This window comes from Euprymna scolopes, chromosome 15, assembly GCF_053919585.1.
Source record: "Euprymna scolopes isolate OS-2025 chromosome 15, ASM5391958v1, whole genome shotgun sequence".
Taxonomy (NCBI): Eukaryota; Metazoa; Mollusca; class Cephalopoda; order Sepiida; family Sepiolidae; genus Euprymna; species Euprymna scolopes.
This window is the reverse complement of record NC_136496.1, coordinates 111,785,949-111,800,413: the sequence shown is the minus strand read 5'-3', so window position 1 is coordinate 111,800,413 and position 14,465 is coordinate 111,785,949. Positions and strand designations below refer to the sequence as shown.

General features: G+C 33.3%; 4 non-coding genes across 4 annotated transcripts; 3 read left to right on the top strand and 1 right to left on the bottom strand.

Moving 5' to 3' along the window:
* The first annotated feature begins 5,584 nt into the window (after window positions 1-5,584).
* Trnat-agu (transfer RNA threonine (anticodon AGU)) lies at window positions 5,585-5,658 on the top strand. Its single transcript has one exon. It is a non-coding gene; the product is annotated as a tRNA-Thr (tRNA).
* A 773-nt stretch (window positions 5,659-6,431) lies between these two features.
* On the top strand, window positions 6,432-6,505 carry Trnat-agu (transfer RNA threonine (anticodon AGU)). The gene has a single exon. It is a non-coding gene; the product is annotated as a tRNA-Thr (tRNA).
* Window positions 6,506-6,582: 77 nt separating this feature from the next.
* Window positions 6,583-6,656, top strand: Trnat-agu (transfer RNA threonine (anticodon AGU)). Its single transcript has one exon. It is a non-coding gene; the product is annotated as a tRNA-Thr (tRNA).
* Window positions 6,657-14,162: 7,506 nt separating this feature from the next.
* Window positions 14,163-14,236, bottom strand: Trnat-agu (transfer RNA threonine (anticodon AGU)). The gene has a single exon. It is a non-coding gene; the product is annotated as a tRNA-Thr (tRNA).
* Between the last annotated feature and the right edge of the window lie 229 nt (window positions 14,237-14,465).

Sequence of the window (14,465 nt, the reverse complement as noted above, 5' to 3'; positions counted from 1 at the left end):
TTTAAAGTGGGTTGTCAATTTTCTTTATGAAATATACTTCCAAAATAAACTATTACAGTCGTTTAAAACATAATAGAAGTATTATTTTTTATTTTTTAAAAACAATGTTTACAAAATGTCTACGGACGTGCGTAGACATTTTGTAAACATTGTTTTTAAAAAAATAAAAAATAATACTTCTATTATGTTTTAAACGACTGTAATAGTTTATTTTGGAAGTATATTTCATAAAGAAAATTGACAACCCACTTTAAAAACAGAAATTACGAGTTTTATATATTTTATTCGCAGTTTTTTGTTGACTCTTCTGGCGGCCATGTTGTAAGCCCTAACGGTATTTTTGGAGATTACCCTTTTTCTAAACTGTTTCATTTTTACGACATGCCTCAACGTATTATAAACACTCTAACCCCCCCCCCCCATGTTAAAAACAAACAAAAAAAAAACGCCCTTCCATAAACCTCGAAAGCCGTTCTTAACATGGGGAAGTTAGGGTGTTTATAATATGCTGGGCTGGGCCGGGGCGAGTCGTAAAATTAACGAAGTTGCTATCTATTATTTATTGCAAAAATTGCTTGAAATTTATTTATTTGACAAAAAAATTAAATTTTGGTACTCATTGGGCGTTGAGTTCGATGGCGACCAGTAGAAAAAAATAATAGTCGCTCCCTTAGTCTCCCACCTCACCCCGCGCGTAACATATTTTATTTACTGACGTTGCCGTAACTAAACGATTATCTGTCACATTTACAAACATTTATTTATTTATTTATTTATTTTGAAAAAAGTTTTACTTTTTATGAATATTAAAAGAAAAATGGGTACTCATGCAGAGAGTGATCCATGCTGAAATAATAACGTTATTATTTAAAAAGCCATTCTTAACATGGGGGGGAGGGTGTTTTGTACCTATTCTGTACTTTAACCTTGCAATTGATTAAAAAAAAACACGATTTAAAAAATAGCGCAGATCACTCCCTGCATTAGCACCGAAAAATGTTACTATTTATTAATAATTTCTCACTTTTACAAACATTTGATTTTAAATTTCTTTTTAAATGACGACTTTTATCGACCTTTTTTTTAAATATCCCCCCCAATGGTGTTTATTCCGAAATCCGTTGTTAACATGGAGAGGTTGGGGGGGGGGGTATTCTGAAAGCCGTTCTTAACATTTGTGGAGGTGGATCTAATGTAAAAAAAAAAAATAAATAAATTTAAAAAAAAACTAAATCATTTACTAATAACTTCTCACTTTTACAAATATTTTTTAATTTACATGCACAGATGAACAAATTGTTGAATAGTGCGAAAACAAAACATTTAGGTCCACCTCCACAATTTTCTTTTTTAAATGACGACTTTTATTGATAAATAAATTTACTTCTCCGCAACTTTTATTGATAAATAAATCTACTTCTCTGCCACGGGCACTGAACCCCTCCTTTTTTTTTTTTTTTAATAGTATTTTCGGGTGGGTATGCTGACAACAAATATCAGTTAAATTTTGCAAATAGCCCCCGCCCCTCCAAAAGTGGTGTTTATTCCGGAAGCTGTTCTTAATATGAGGAGGTTGGGGAGGGGGGTGATTATAAGGTGGACCTAATCTAAAAAAAAAAAAAAAGTTGTTTATGCGCACATAAGCAACTATTTTTTTATTAACTTTTTTTTTAATTTTTAATTTAAAAATTAGTAAATTTCAATGAATAGAATAATAAATCATTTATCATTAATATGTGTTTTTGGTTTTGTGTTGAATGAAACTTTTTTCTTTCATTACAACAATAATGAACCAATTTAAATCTTCCGGCATGCGTTTAAGGGTTACGAAATTATCAATAAATCGTTTAGTTACTAAGCCAACGTCAGTAAATAAAAAAAATGTTACATGCGCATGCATTAGCCTTGACTAGGAGGGGGGGTTAAGGGAGCGACCATTAAATAATTATGCTGGTCGCCATGGAACTCAACGCCCAAGGAGTACCTAAAGTGGCACTTATGCACTTATGTTACCGTGCTATTTTTTAAAATAGTATTTTCCTGTTAAATTCAAATTTTACAATATGTTTTTCTTTTATTAATTTGTTAAGTGAAAGTACAGATAACCCGGTCGGTTTCTAATGCGAGGAAAATCTAGCCCCCCCCCCCAAAAAAAAGGGGGTACTCTGGATAATAATAAAACATTAAAATTGCCTCAGTCTCGAAAGATTTCTTCTCTACTGAACGAGGAAAAAAACGGTGAAGTGTAGTTCACCTTCTGTTTCTCTCCCCCTCTTTCAATATCTCTCTCTATCCATCTCTCCCTTTCCCTCTCTCAATCTATCTTTCTCTCTATATCACCCTCTCCATCTCTCTTTGAGCCCCTTTCTCTCTCTAACTCCCTCTATCTCTCTCCTTTCCTCTGTTTCATCCCTCTCTGTTTCTAACACTCCACCTCTCTCTCTGTTTATCTATCAATCCCTTTATCTCTCTATCTCCTTCTCTTTCTCTATTTTCCTCTCACTGTCTCTTTTCTATCTATATATCTTCCTCTCTATCTGTCCATCTCTAATCCCTCATCCTATTTTAGTCTCCTAAATTAATTACAGTGAATAAGGCATTGTCAAAACATGGATAAATCCTATTTTAGTTACCTAATTTACTGACTGTGAGAATAGAAGTTATTTGGAAATTACTGCTACCTTGAACAGCACCAGAAGTAACTGGTAAAACCTTTCTAATTAAATTGATTTTGGCAGCCATTTGGTAACAAAATGACATAGCCTTAGCCCTTGCTGCATGAGGAATACCTGCGACCTTGCTGCCAAGTAGAAGAATTATTTATTCTACTTTAAAACATTCAACTTTTCAAAAATCTCATCTTCGACATCTCCAAAACATCCAATATGGGGAAAAATATTGCAGAAATGCAAACTTATTGTTTAGGATGAATGCACAATGGTACGCAAAAAATCACTTGAGGCTCTTGGTCGATCCTTGCAAGATTTGCGTGGCAATGTCAGACCATTTGGGAATGCAGTAATATTGCTTGCAGGAGATTTCAGACAAATGTTACCTGTTATTCTTCAATCAACACCAGCAGATGAAATAAATGCTTGCCTCAAATACTCTACTTTTTTGTTCCATGTGAAGACATTAAACTTAACTCAAAATATGCATGTACAGTTGCAGACTGTTCGATCCGCACAAAAACTTTTGCATCACTTGTGGGAAATTGGGTACGAAAAAGTGCCAGCTGATCAGAGTTAAGGGCAAAATTCTTTGACTTTTTGAATTCTTATATTTTGAATATCTGCAAAAACCTTTTAAACTAACTATTCTTTTGATGAAATAAAATTACAGAAATTACAGAATTCCATTTGACTGAGTGAATGAGCTATTCTTGCAGGTCAATACAAAGATGCCCATGAACTTAACGCTATAATTAAATGTAAAATTCCAAGTGAGGTAGTCAAATACAAATCCATCGACACTGTTGTGAAAGCAGATAAAGTGGTTAATTATCCAACAGTTATATTTGCCAGGGATGCCACCGCATGTATTGTAACTGAAATTTGGTGTACTAATTATCATGTTGTGAAATATAAACCAATCCAAGCTTTGCAATGGCACATAGCTTGCAGTAAAAAAAAAAATAACAAACAATATCATAGAAACAGCAATCTTAACAGGACCTTTCACAGATGAATATATCTTCATTCCATGCATTCCTATGATTCCACCGGATACATCATTACACTTTAGCAAATTGCACTTTCCAATTTTATTGTCATTTGCAATAACCATCAACAAAGCACAGGGAACAATCTTTACAATTGTGGGCCTTACAGTTACACACTGACTGTTTTTTCACATGGACAATTTATGTTACATATTCAAGAGTCACCAAACCGGAAAATCTCTATATCAGCTAAGAAAATGGAACAACAAAAACTGTGTACCCATGCAAAATGGAAATTTAAACCTATAAGAAACATGCTTTTTCTCATTTTGTAACTTTTTCCATTGCGCCAATTTGAGCCACAGCAACGCGTGGCAGGGTACAGCTAGTATATATATATATATATATACCCACTAAATTATCGCCCCATTAGCCTCCTCCCGCTTTTCGCCAAAATATTTTAGTCCTTAGTTAATAAAGCCCTAGTCCAGCACCTAACAGCTGCTAAACTCTTGACTGACAAACAATATGGATTCAGGCAAGCCCGTTCAACAGCAGATATCTTAACTGTAGTTTCTGAACGTATATACCGTTCATTGGATAAAACAGGGGAGGGTAGAGCGGTGGCCCTTGACAGGGTATGGCACGATGGTCTTCTAAGGAAAATTAGATCATATGGAATCACTGGAAGAATTCATAACGTAATTAAATCCTTCTTAAGTAATAGAAAAATCAAAGTTGTCCTCGACGGGCGTACATCCAAACAATATGACATAAATGCGGGAGTACCTCAGGGGTCTATCCTTGGACCTCTATTGTTCCTGATATTCATAAACGACCTCCCTGATAATATTGTTTCGGAGATGGGCATATTTGCCGATGACACCACTCTCTATAACAGATATGAGGGGAAAACAAATGAACACATATCCAAGAAAATGGCAGAAACACTAGAGGATGACCTCCAATCCGTAGTGGAATGGGGACAAAAATGGTTGGTCTCATTCAATGCTGCTAAGACTAAGCTTGTTTCCTTCAATAACTACAAGAAACCTTCTCTACCACCAATAGCAATGGCCAAGAACACATTGCCTGAAAGTACTTCTTTTAAACTCCTCGGCCTAACGTTTACAGGGAATATGAACTGGAATAGATACATTGAGAGCATTGCCAAGGCTGCTGCAAGGAAGGTTGGCTCCCTCTACCGTGCTAGAAAACTACTTACGCCTGCCAGTATCCTATACCTCTATAAGGCAACCATTCGCCCATGTATGGAGTACTGTTGTCACATCTGGGCTGGTGCATCTGCTGCTTGTCTCTCGCTCCTGGACAGGGTTCAAAAAAGAGTCGCAAACCTGATAGGTCCTGAACTGTCATCTGGGCTTCAACCTCTGTCCCATCGACGAGATGTTGCATCCCTCTGCCTGTTCTACAAATACTTTAATGGTGAATGCTCTGACGAACTGCAAACACTTGTACCTCCCCGACGTAACTACCCCCGACAAACCCGACAAGCTACTAAGTCTCATCCCTTTACAGTGGAGATCCCTAGGTGCAAGAAAGCCTTTTACTCCAATAGTTTCTTCCCCAGAACTGCGGGTCTTTGGAACTCCCTTCCGGGATTCTGCTTTCCCAACTGCAATGATATGCAGAAGTTCAAGTGTAATGTTAACAAACATCTTTCTACTCTTCTCCCTTCATAATGACCCCGCTAATTAATTCCCTAATAGTAGCCCCCTGCTTCAAAGTGGCACTGTGCCTTGTTTGGGGTGAAAATTGAATAAAAAAAATTAAAAAAATATGTATAGAAAAAGATGAAGGAGATAATCTGGTCGTTAAAGTTATAGAATAGCTGCCATTTTCTAAATGTTGAAATCAGATACGATATCTATTTATACTAAGAAAGGTGATGGGACAGCATGTGGCTCCATAGCTCAGTTGGTTAGAGCGCCAGTCTAGTAAACTGGAGGTCGAGAGTTCGAATCTCTCTGGAGCCTTCAGATTTTACGTTGCTGTGTTTCTTTGTGTTCTTTCCGTGAAGTTTTTTACATGCAATTATTTTAAGGGTATCGTACATATTTACCAAAAGCAAGATAATTTCGACTTACCTCAAACTGTTTTAAATATGCATGTATTTAAGAAAACGAAAACGTTCAAAAGCAACTCCCGAAATGCAACAGTTGAAGTGGCAGTTTTCTTTTACTAAGAGATTCGTTCAACACTCCCCTGCCCGTTCATCGCCGCTCCCCCAATATAAACAGAATATTTTGTGAAATATTAGATGGTTCTTCTACTTGGTTAATGTGAGCGCGTTCCGTTACTTACGAAAAAACAAAAAACGGTTAATCAAACTCGAAAAGCACCTGTTAAAAACTATACGAGTTCTATAATTAAATGCTCCAAAAAGAACGAAAAACATAAAAGTATGGTTTGCAAACCACTTGTTAAAACTTACTGACAGCATTATTAGCATCCATAATTATGAGATGAAAAGATAAACAAATCTATTATTAAAAGAGAGTTGTCTCCCGCAGAACAATGACAAATTGTAAAACAGCGCCTTCCTTAATATCCATATATTTTTTATTTATAGAAATAAAAAAGAAAAAGAAAAAAAAAGCATAATTAACGGATGACTAACTACGAACTTATTTAAAATCGTTATCGCGATAGAAAACAACAAAATACATTTGTTCGGGTAACTGAAATTTTTCTAAACGTTGAAATGTATTTATAAATTTCACTGACATTTTCCGCGTCGTCATCAGGTGGCTCCATAGCTCAGTTGGTTAGAGCGCCAGTCTAGTAAACTGGAGGTCGAGAGTTCGAATCTCTCTGGAGCCTTCCTTAAATTTTAATGTTGAAACGAATTTCTTGTATCCATAGAATTATTTTCATGGTGTATCGCGTCGTCATCAGGTGGCTCCATAGCTCAGTTGGTTAGAGCGCCAGTCTAGTAAACTGGAGGTCGAGAGTTCGAATCTCTCTGGAGCCTTGCTTAATTTTTAATGTTGAAACGAATTTCTTGTATCCATACAATTATTTTCACGGTGTATTTGATTCATTTTTGAGTTTTACTTTCAGTTAATGATTTATTATTTTGGTTTTCAAACATGTCGGAATACGGTTAACAAATGTATACATCTTAGGTTCATTATTAATCTGTTAGGTAGTAATGAAATGCTTGTTTTTCATAACTTATCAAGGCCCAAAGACCAATCAAGGATAAGAGTTAATATATATATATATATATATATATATATATATATATATAAGGCACCGCCAAAACTGGAGGGGGGCAGGTAAGTACTTTTTGACGGTAAGTACTTTTTGACTTATTAAAAATCTACCAAAAATCAGGTAGTTATCCAATCAATACGAAATTTTCAGCGATTATTAAGAGAAGAATGAACTTTATAACAGTGTACTTATTTTTCATAAACGATATATATATATTTTTGCTTACAATCCCCCTTGTTTTGAGGGGGTTCCAAATACGCTTAAAATAATCATCTGAAACTGAATAAAAGATATTGTGTTGTTGTAAGGGACAGGATTATAGATTAAATAATAAAAAACTTATTTTGACGTCTGAATATCAGAATTTCGATTGTGTTTAATTATTCCGCTTTTGAGTTTTGGAGTGTGAAATTCGGTGAATATGTTAAGTAAAATAATTAATTTAAGTTAAGCAAAACAAACAAAAAAATTTAATATTTATACAAAAAAAAAACATTTTAAAATCTTTGATAAATAAATTAACAATTTTTTTTAGTGAGCCGAATAATGCATGACCATTATTAAACAGGGCATGCTTTGAAGAATCGATACAAAAAAAATCGATAAATATTGTGCCCTTTGTGTTAAAAATATCATTATTTTTTTCGATTTCGTTTAAAAACGTTTGCCGCCTTTCGACTACGGTGGACCAAACGCGCTGAAATAATTTTTTTTATTCTGCTCTAAATTGCGTTCCTCCATTTTGGGGATCCTGACCCTCACACACATACACATTAAAAACCAAACTCATACAAATGGTCTGGTACTGGCCAGCCTCAGCGTAAATAATACATTGAAATTTTTGTCACTGAAAACTACATTTTTTTTTTGGCTTGTTTGGTCTTCCGTAGTTTGCTTTTTATCAAGTACAAATGTAAACACTGTAATTAAATCGACGCGAAGTAACTGGTTGCCTATAGGAATAAGTGGAATTATTTGAAATCTAGGTACTTATATTATAATATTTTTGCATATTCTCATAGAAAATCACCCGAAATCTTAGTTAGACAACAAATAAACAAAATAATTCTTTTAAAAACCCTTTTTTTTTTTTTTAACTATTTATATACGGTTTTTGTGCAAAACAAAAATTGCCAATTGTTAACTTTTGGGGAAAATTTAACATTTAAAATTTAATTAAAAATAGTAGAAAAAGTTTTACATTCTGCTTTCTATATGATAAAATTCCGGCTTTTATCTTTCTGGAAAAAAAAGTTACTCAGAAATAATGGATTTTAATAAATGTAATTTCGTTTTAAAAAGAACAACTTGATTTTTCGGCCATTTTTGGCGATGTCTAATATATATATATATATATATATATATATATATATATATATATATATATATATATATATAAATGCAACTTTGTCTGTGTGTGAGTTCGTTCCTTATAAATTCCGAAATGGCTGAACAGATTTTTACAATTTATTGAGATTTGGTGTATAAGCCTGGGGGTGATATCAGTTAAGTTTTATCTCGGAATACCCCTCGATAATTACCGATAATCTATATCGAAACCGTTAAAGCCATTTTTTCCATGTCGTCGCTTAGCAACAATGATAAAACAACGGGCCATGAAAATTCTACTGTGGGTAAGTTAATAGCGTGTTGTTGTTTTTTTTCGTTTGTTCTTATTTTTTTTTTTTTGTTCTTTTTTGTTCTTTTTGTATGACGTGGTCTGTATGTTCAAACTCCGCACGTAAATTTCGTAGGTTTTTTTTTCATTAACTGCAAAGAATTTCATAAGACTTGAAAATTTACGTGTTTTTTTTTTTGTTTTGTTTAGCATGACATTCCCTGCCATCCCTTTTTTAAACAAGATGCAAGCAAACAAGGTTCGCAGAGTTTTATAATTATATAGATATACAAATTATTTATTTTAAACTTGACTCTGACGCACTATCCATGTTTATAGAAGACTAGCGACCTTGGTATGGGGTTGATTTAATGCCATTTTTATGCTTATCTGCATCTTTAGTAAATTCAATTTTTTTTATCCTAAAGGTGTTTTAGTAAATTTTGGTTATATTGACACCTTACTGATCAATGTAGCTTCGACAGAACGTAATAATTCTACTTCATCGGGGTCTAGGCTTGCTCTGATGTTCCTAACAGTAGTTGCTGCTTCTGTGCGCCGTCCGAGCTGATTTTTTTTTTTTTTTTTTTTTTGGCATTGTTGGGAAATTACTCTGTGGTTGTGTGTGGAATCGAAATAGAATACTCCAAGCAAGTGGTCAGAAAGGGTTGTGGTAGATGCTTATTTAATTTGCTGTAGCCTCTGCCGAAAGAATGAATGACGAAGTCAATATTTAGGCAGTGTGCATGTTAAAAAATTTATTTTAAAAAAAATGCCCAGGAAAAAGGCAATCAATATATGAAAATTCCCCGATATATCAGTGAAAAATTGTAGAGATTAATAGAAATTGTATAGAAATATACAGTTTTGTAGTAAGATATACGAAAAATAAATGCAGTGTAAGATAAAATAAATATGTAAAAATATAGATTTTCGGAAAAAAACTCGCAATCAAAATTTATGAGGAGATTAAATGAGAAAAGAAAGAATTTTAAATAAGTGTTCATAAATGCATAAGTATTGTATAAGCAATGTGGTTTTATTGTTGTTATGAAGACTGTTTTGTTTTGATTAGTTAGTCAAAGAAAATATCAATTTTGGTAAGTTAATGAATTGTTTTTGTATACATAAATGTTATTTAAAGTGTTAATTAAAGTCAAGTTAATGGAAAAAATAGAACTGTTTTAAAATATAAAAAAGATATTAAGTTGTATTTATACTGTAATTGAGGTATTACCATCTGTGACTAAATTGTCCAATAGTATCAATAAACGTTGTTCCAATTAACGGAACAACATTAAGAAGTTACGTCGTCAAACAAAAAAAAAGAAAGAAAGAGAAAACACGCTGTAATATGCGTGTGTGCGTCTGTGCGTTCACTGTGAGGTGTGAAGTAGTAGCACGAACAATTCCTATATAGAAATACGGTGTTAGCGTCGGTCTGGCTCGTCGCTAAGCAACGACCTGGAAAAATAGCCGGTCATTTTCATTTGCATCCGTACAATAATACATAGCGATTATCAGTTGCCGATACTTGTTGAAAATATTTCGATGCAAAACCTAGCTTAAAACACTGCAGGGCACAGCAAGTACCTTTGTGTGAAATTTCATAAAAATAGGTCTAGTTGTTTTTGAGTCTATAACGAACGGAATCACACAGACAAAGTTGCATTCATATAATTGTACCTATTTACAATGCCTCCCCACGGAACAGAGTTAGACACCAGGGTCGTTTTTTAACGTGGAGAATAGGTACAAAAATAAAAACTTGTCTCAGTCGTGAAGGACTGCTCCTCCACCGAAAGAGAACAAGAAATCGAAGTGCAGCATCTGAAGAAGGCCAACTTGCAGAGAAGAGATAGAGATATATGCTTTAAACATGACGTAAATGATATAACTATATATAATCACGTCAAAGCTATAATTATTTTGTTCAGGCAATGCTTTAATATAAGAAAAATATGTGCTTATTCAGATTGGCTCTTACGGCGGCATTTAAAATTAAAGGACGTATGTACGATGGACGTACCAATCACGGGAAAATTATGATTAAAATTTCCAAAAGTAACGTAATTTGACAAAATGTAGTTTAGTTTATTCAAGACAATCAAATTTTACTCTGTTTTGACGAGGGTGAAGAAAAGTGAAATCAACGAATCGATGGACAAGAACAGACACTTCTAATGCACGCGAAAATTCAAAATAATCGCTGATTACCTCCCCTTATTAGGTTCTCTAGAGAAATATGGACTCGTCTGTCACTTATCGGTAAAAAAAAAAAACAGCAAATTTGTTTTTCGTAAATAAAATAAAACCTACTTGACTCGTATCTTTATGAATTTATGTGGAGAGAGCGAGTGGCATAAATAAATTCGGCTAAATATTTTGCTGCATCGCGTGCATTGCATTACTGCATTACATAAATTATTTGTCATTTTAACTTAAAACTAAAGTTTACTTAAAAATAAAAGTTGTTTAAAAGTTGCTTAAATTGTTTGTCATTCTAAAGTATACAAAAAGTTAATTTTAAAATAAAAAATGTTTAAATTTTGTTTAACTTATTTTTAATTTTTTTTTTTTTTTTTTTTTTGCCGAATTTATTTGCAACCCTTAGAAGGACGACTGGTTTTTCAAGGTCAAGGCTCCTTTCTGATCTACGAAAATTGCAAATGGAAGCCATGTTGATTTTTGGCTTATTCAATGTTTAGACATGTTTCTCGAGTTTCGATAGGTAAAATATTTTTTTTTACACGAAATGACTCCTCATGTTTAAGATGAGAAACATTTTAATATCTTATTTTTCTCATATCGCCCGCAAACCATATTTAGCGACATTACCAAACAAGTAGGAACAAAATAAGAGTTTTTCTTCAATTTTGTTTATCGCTATAAGCGCCAATCTGAATAACCACCAAAAAATCTAAATAGCTTACTTTGTAGAATATCAGATCTTGAGGTTTCGATTTCCGGTCCTGACATTTGTGGCGGAACCAGCGAAGTTATTTCGCGAGTTTAATAGTTGAATAGCTTTCATTTACAAACTCAAAGCTGATTGGCACAGACACATAGCTTGCTCCACCCTCACCCTCACCCCTGCTTGCCCAATCGTACGTCATTTCTTAGGCGAATTGAGCACGTGACAAAGTAAATAAGTTGAATTAAAGACATTTCGCTCTCTTTTCCCTTTCTTCCATACTTGAATCCAGAACTGACGGCATGCACACAACAGTGTCCCATCAGGGGCCTGTTGGCACTAAAAAGATGACTAAAATCCATCGCAACTTAATGCACACACACACACACACACACACACACACACACACACACACACGCACACACACACACACATTTAAATATTTTTTCAATTTCTTTCTATTAATATAAAAAACAGTGAACACTCTTCAACAACGTTTAATCAAGAAAATATAATTCATATAATTGAGCGGAGAAGTTTTGATATGATATTTCAGACTCATGTGACGCGTGCATGATGGCACTAAAACTGTTGACATCGGAACTTTTCTATCAGGTTGGCAAGAAAGTTCTTGCTGTTTTGTATTTGTCGAATTCAGAACAGTTTATTTATTCCCCAGATAAATTTTACCTAGTACTTCATCCACTACGCCAATGGTGGCGAAATGGAGGCACGACTAAAAAATGATAGTAAAACCAATTTATTGTTTATCAAAAAAAAAACAATTAAAATCTATTAAAATTCATTATTTTTTAGGAACTTTTTTCCAGAAAGATAAAAGCCTGAATTTTATCCCATGAAAAGCAAAATAATATAAAACTTGTTCTACTATTTTTAATAGAATTTTAAATTTTACAAAAAAAAGCACCATTCGCCGTCATTTTTATCTCGATGGATAACACATTTATCTATCTATGTATCTCTCTCTCTCTCTCTCTCTCTCTCTCTCTCTCTCTCTCTCTCTCTCTCTCTCTCTCTCTGTCTATATATATATATATATATTTATATATATATATATATCTATATATATATCTCTCTCTCGCTTTATATATATATATATATATATATATATATATATATATATATATATATATATATATATATATATATATATATATATATATATGTTTTTAAAGGTTTTTGAATCAATTCATTTTTTTTTTCTAAAAAAGATTTAGGATGATTTGCTATAGAAATATGCAAAAATATTTTAACAAAATTTCAAATAATCCCATCCTTTATCTAACTCTATAGATTTCGCGTAGTGAAATTTTAAAAATCTAAAATTTAATGATAGTTTAAAAGAAACTACAGTAACCTTTACATGAATCAATGAAGTCATTTTAGTACCATGTATTTTTGACGTTTGTTTTGACGATTAAGTGAAGAATCAACTTTATAAGGGTTTAATACTTTTTTATAAGCGACACATATTTGTTGCCTACATATACCCCAAAGTTAAGCAACGATGAGGCTGGCCAGTACCAGATGGATAACGATTTTGGTGATGCTAAGTGCTGTATATATTGGAGACAACTTCTGCATCTAGTATCACGCTTGGTCGTCTTGACCCTGTCTTGCTATCAGCACCAAGTGTTTCTGAACGAGAGAGTGTGGTAGATGCAAGTCGCCCACATTTTAAACCAAGTCAAGCGCAAGTCACAGCAAAAGGGAAAAGAGGGAAATAACAACTGTTTGTAGTCTTTTATAGTCTACCATAAGTGAGGAAGTATTACGTAACGGCAACTTGCTGAAAGAAATTGTCGTATTTTTTGCAACATGCGCAGTATCGAGTTTTATCGAGTTTTTCTTTTTTGATACAAAGCACTTCCAATATACCATTAAATTAATGGTATATTAGCAATTTTGGGCTCACTAAAAGAAAATTATTAATTTATTTTTCAAAGAGTTAAGAAGTAGTATTTTTCGTAAAAATAATATATATATATATATATATATATATATATATATATATATATATATATATATATATATATATATATATATTTGCTAATCTGAAAGAATAATTCTTATTAACTTAGTAAACGAATTTCACATTTCAAAACACAATGGATGAAAAATTAAACACATTCAAAATTCGGATTTTCAACCTTAAAAGCTGATACATGCACAGTTGTTTTTTTATCTACAATCCCCACTCTCCCCCACAATATAATATATTTTGTTCAGTTTCGGCTGATTAATTTAAGTATATTTGTAACCACAAATAACGACGGCATAAAAGGTACACCATTATAAAGTTCATTCTTTACTTAATAATCGGTGAAAATTTCGTATTAATTGGATAATTACTTGATTTTTGGTAGATTTTTAAAGAGCGACTCCGTCCATAAATACTCCCTCCTTCCGTTTTGGCCGTGCCTTCTTAAATGGTCATCCTCAGTGCGGGTGACATTCAAAATACAATTGGGAATTATTTAGAACTTGTACTCACTACATGGCTGGCGGAACGAGAGCATGCGACGCCCGTAATTAACTTAAATAAAGGATTTCGTTCGTAATTTGGCGCAGATTACCGAGTTTGACAAGATATACTTAAAGAACGCCGGAGTTTACGTCGACTAATGCGTTATGAAAATAAGCACTCCAAATGATAACAGTAGTCCGAAGAATCCAAATAATACTTTAAAAGTAACAATAATAAACATAGGCTCCAGAGAGATTCGAACTCTCGACCTCCAGTTTACTAGACTGGCGCTCTAACCAACTGAGCTATGGAGCCAGTTGTCACTTTGGCCTAATGTATACTACTTTATAAATAGATATAGTAATTGATGTTCATGGTTGTAGAAATTGTCTTCAATTTGGTTATAATATCTGAATGGTTATTTAAGCGTTGTTTTTGGTTTCAAATCCTGTATTTCAGACGAGACTTGTATTTTGGGAATTGCCAAGGAGGAATTATTACATTTGTAGTTAAATTGGCGAATGATAAAGATGGGTATGTGGCA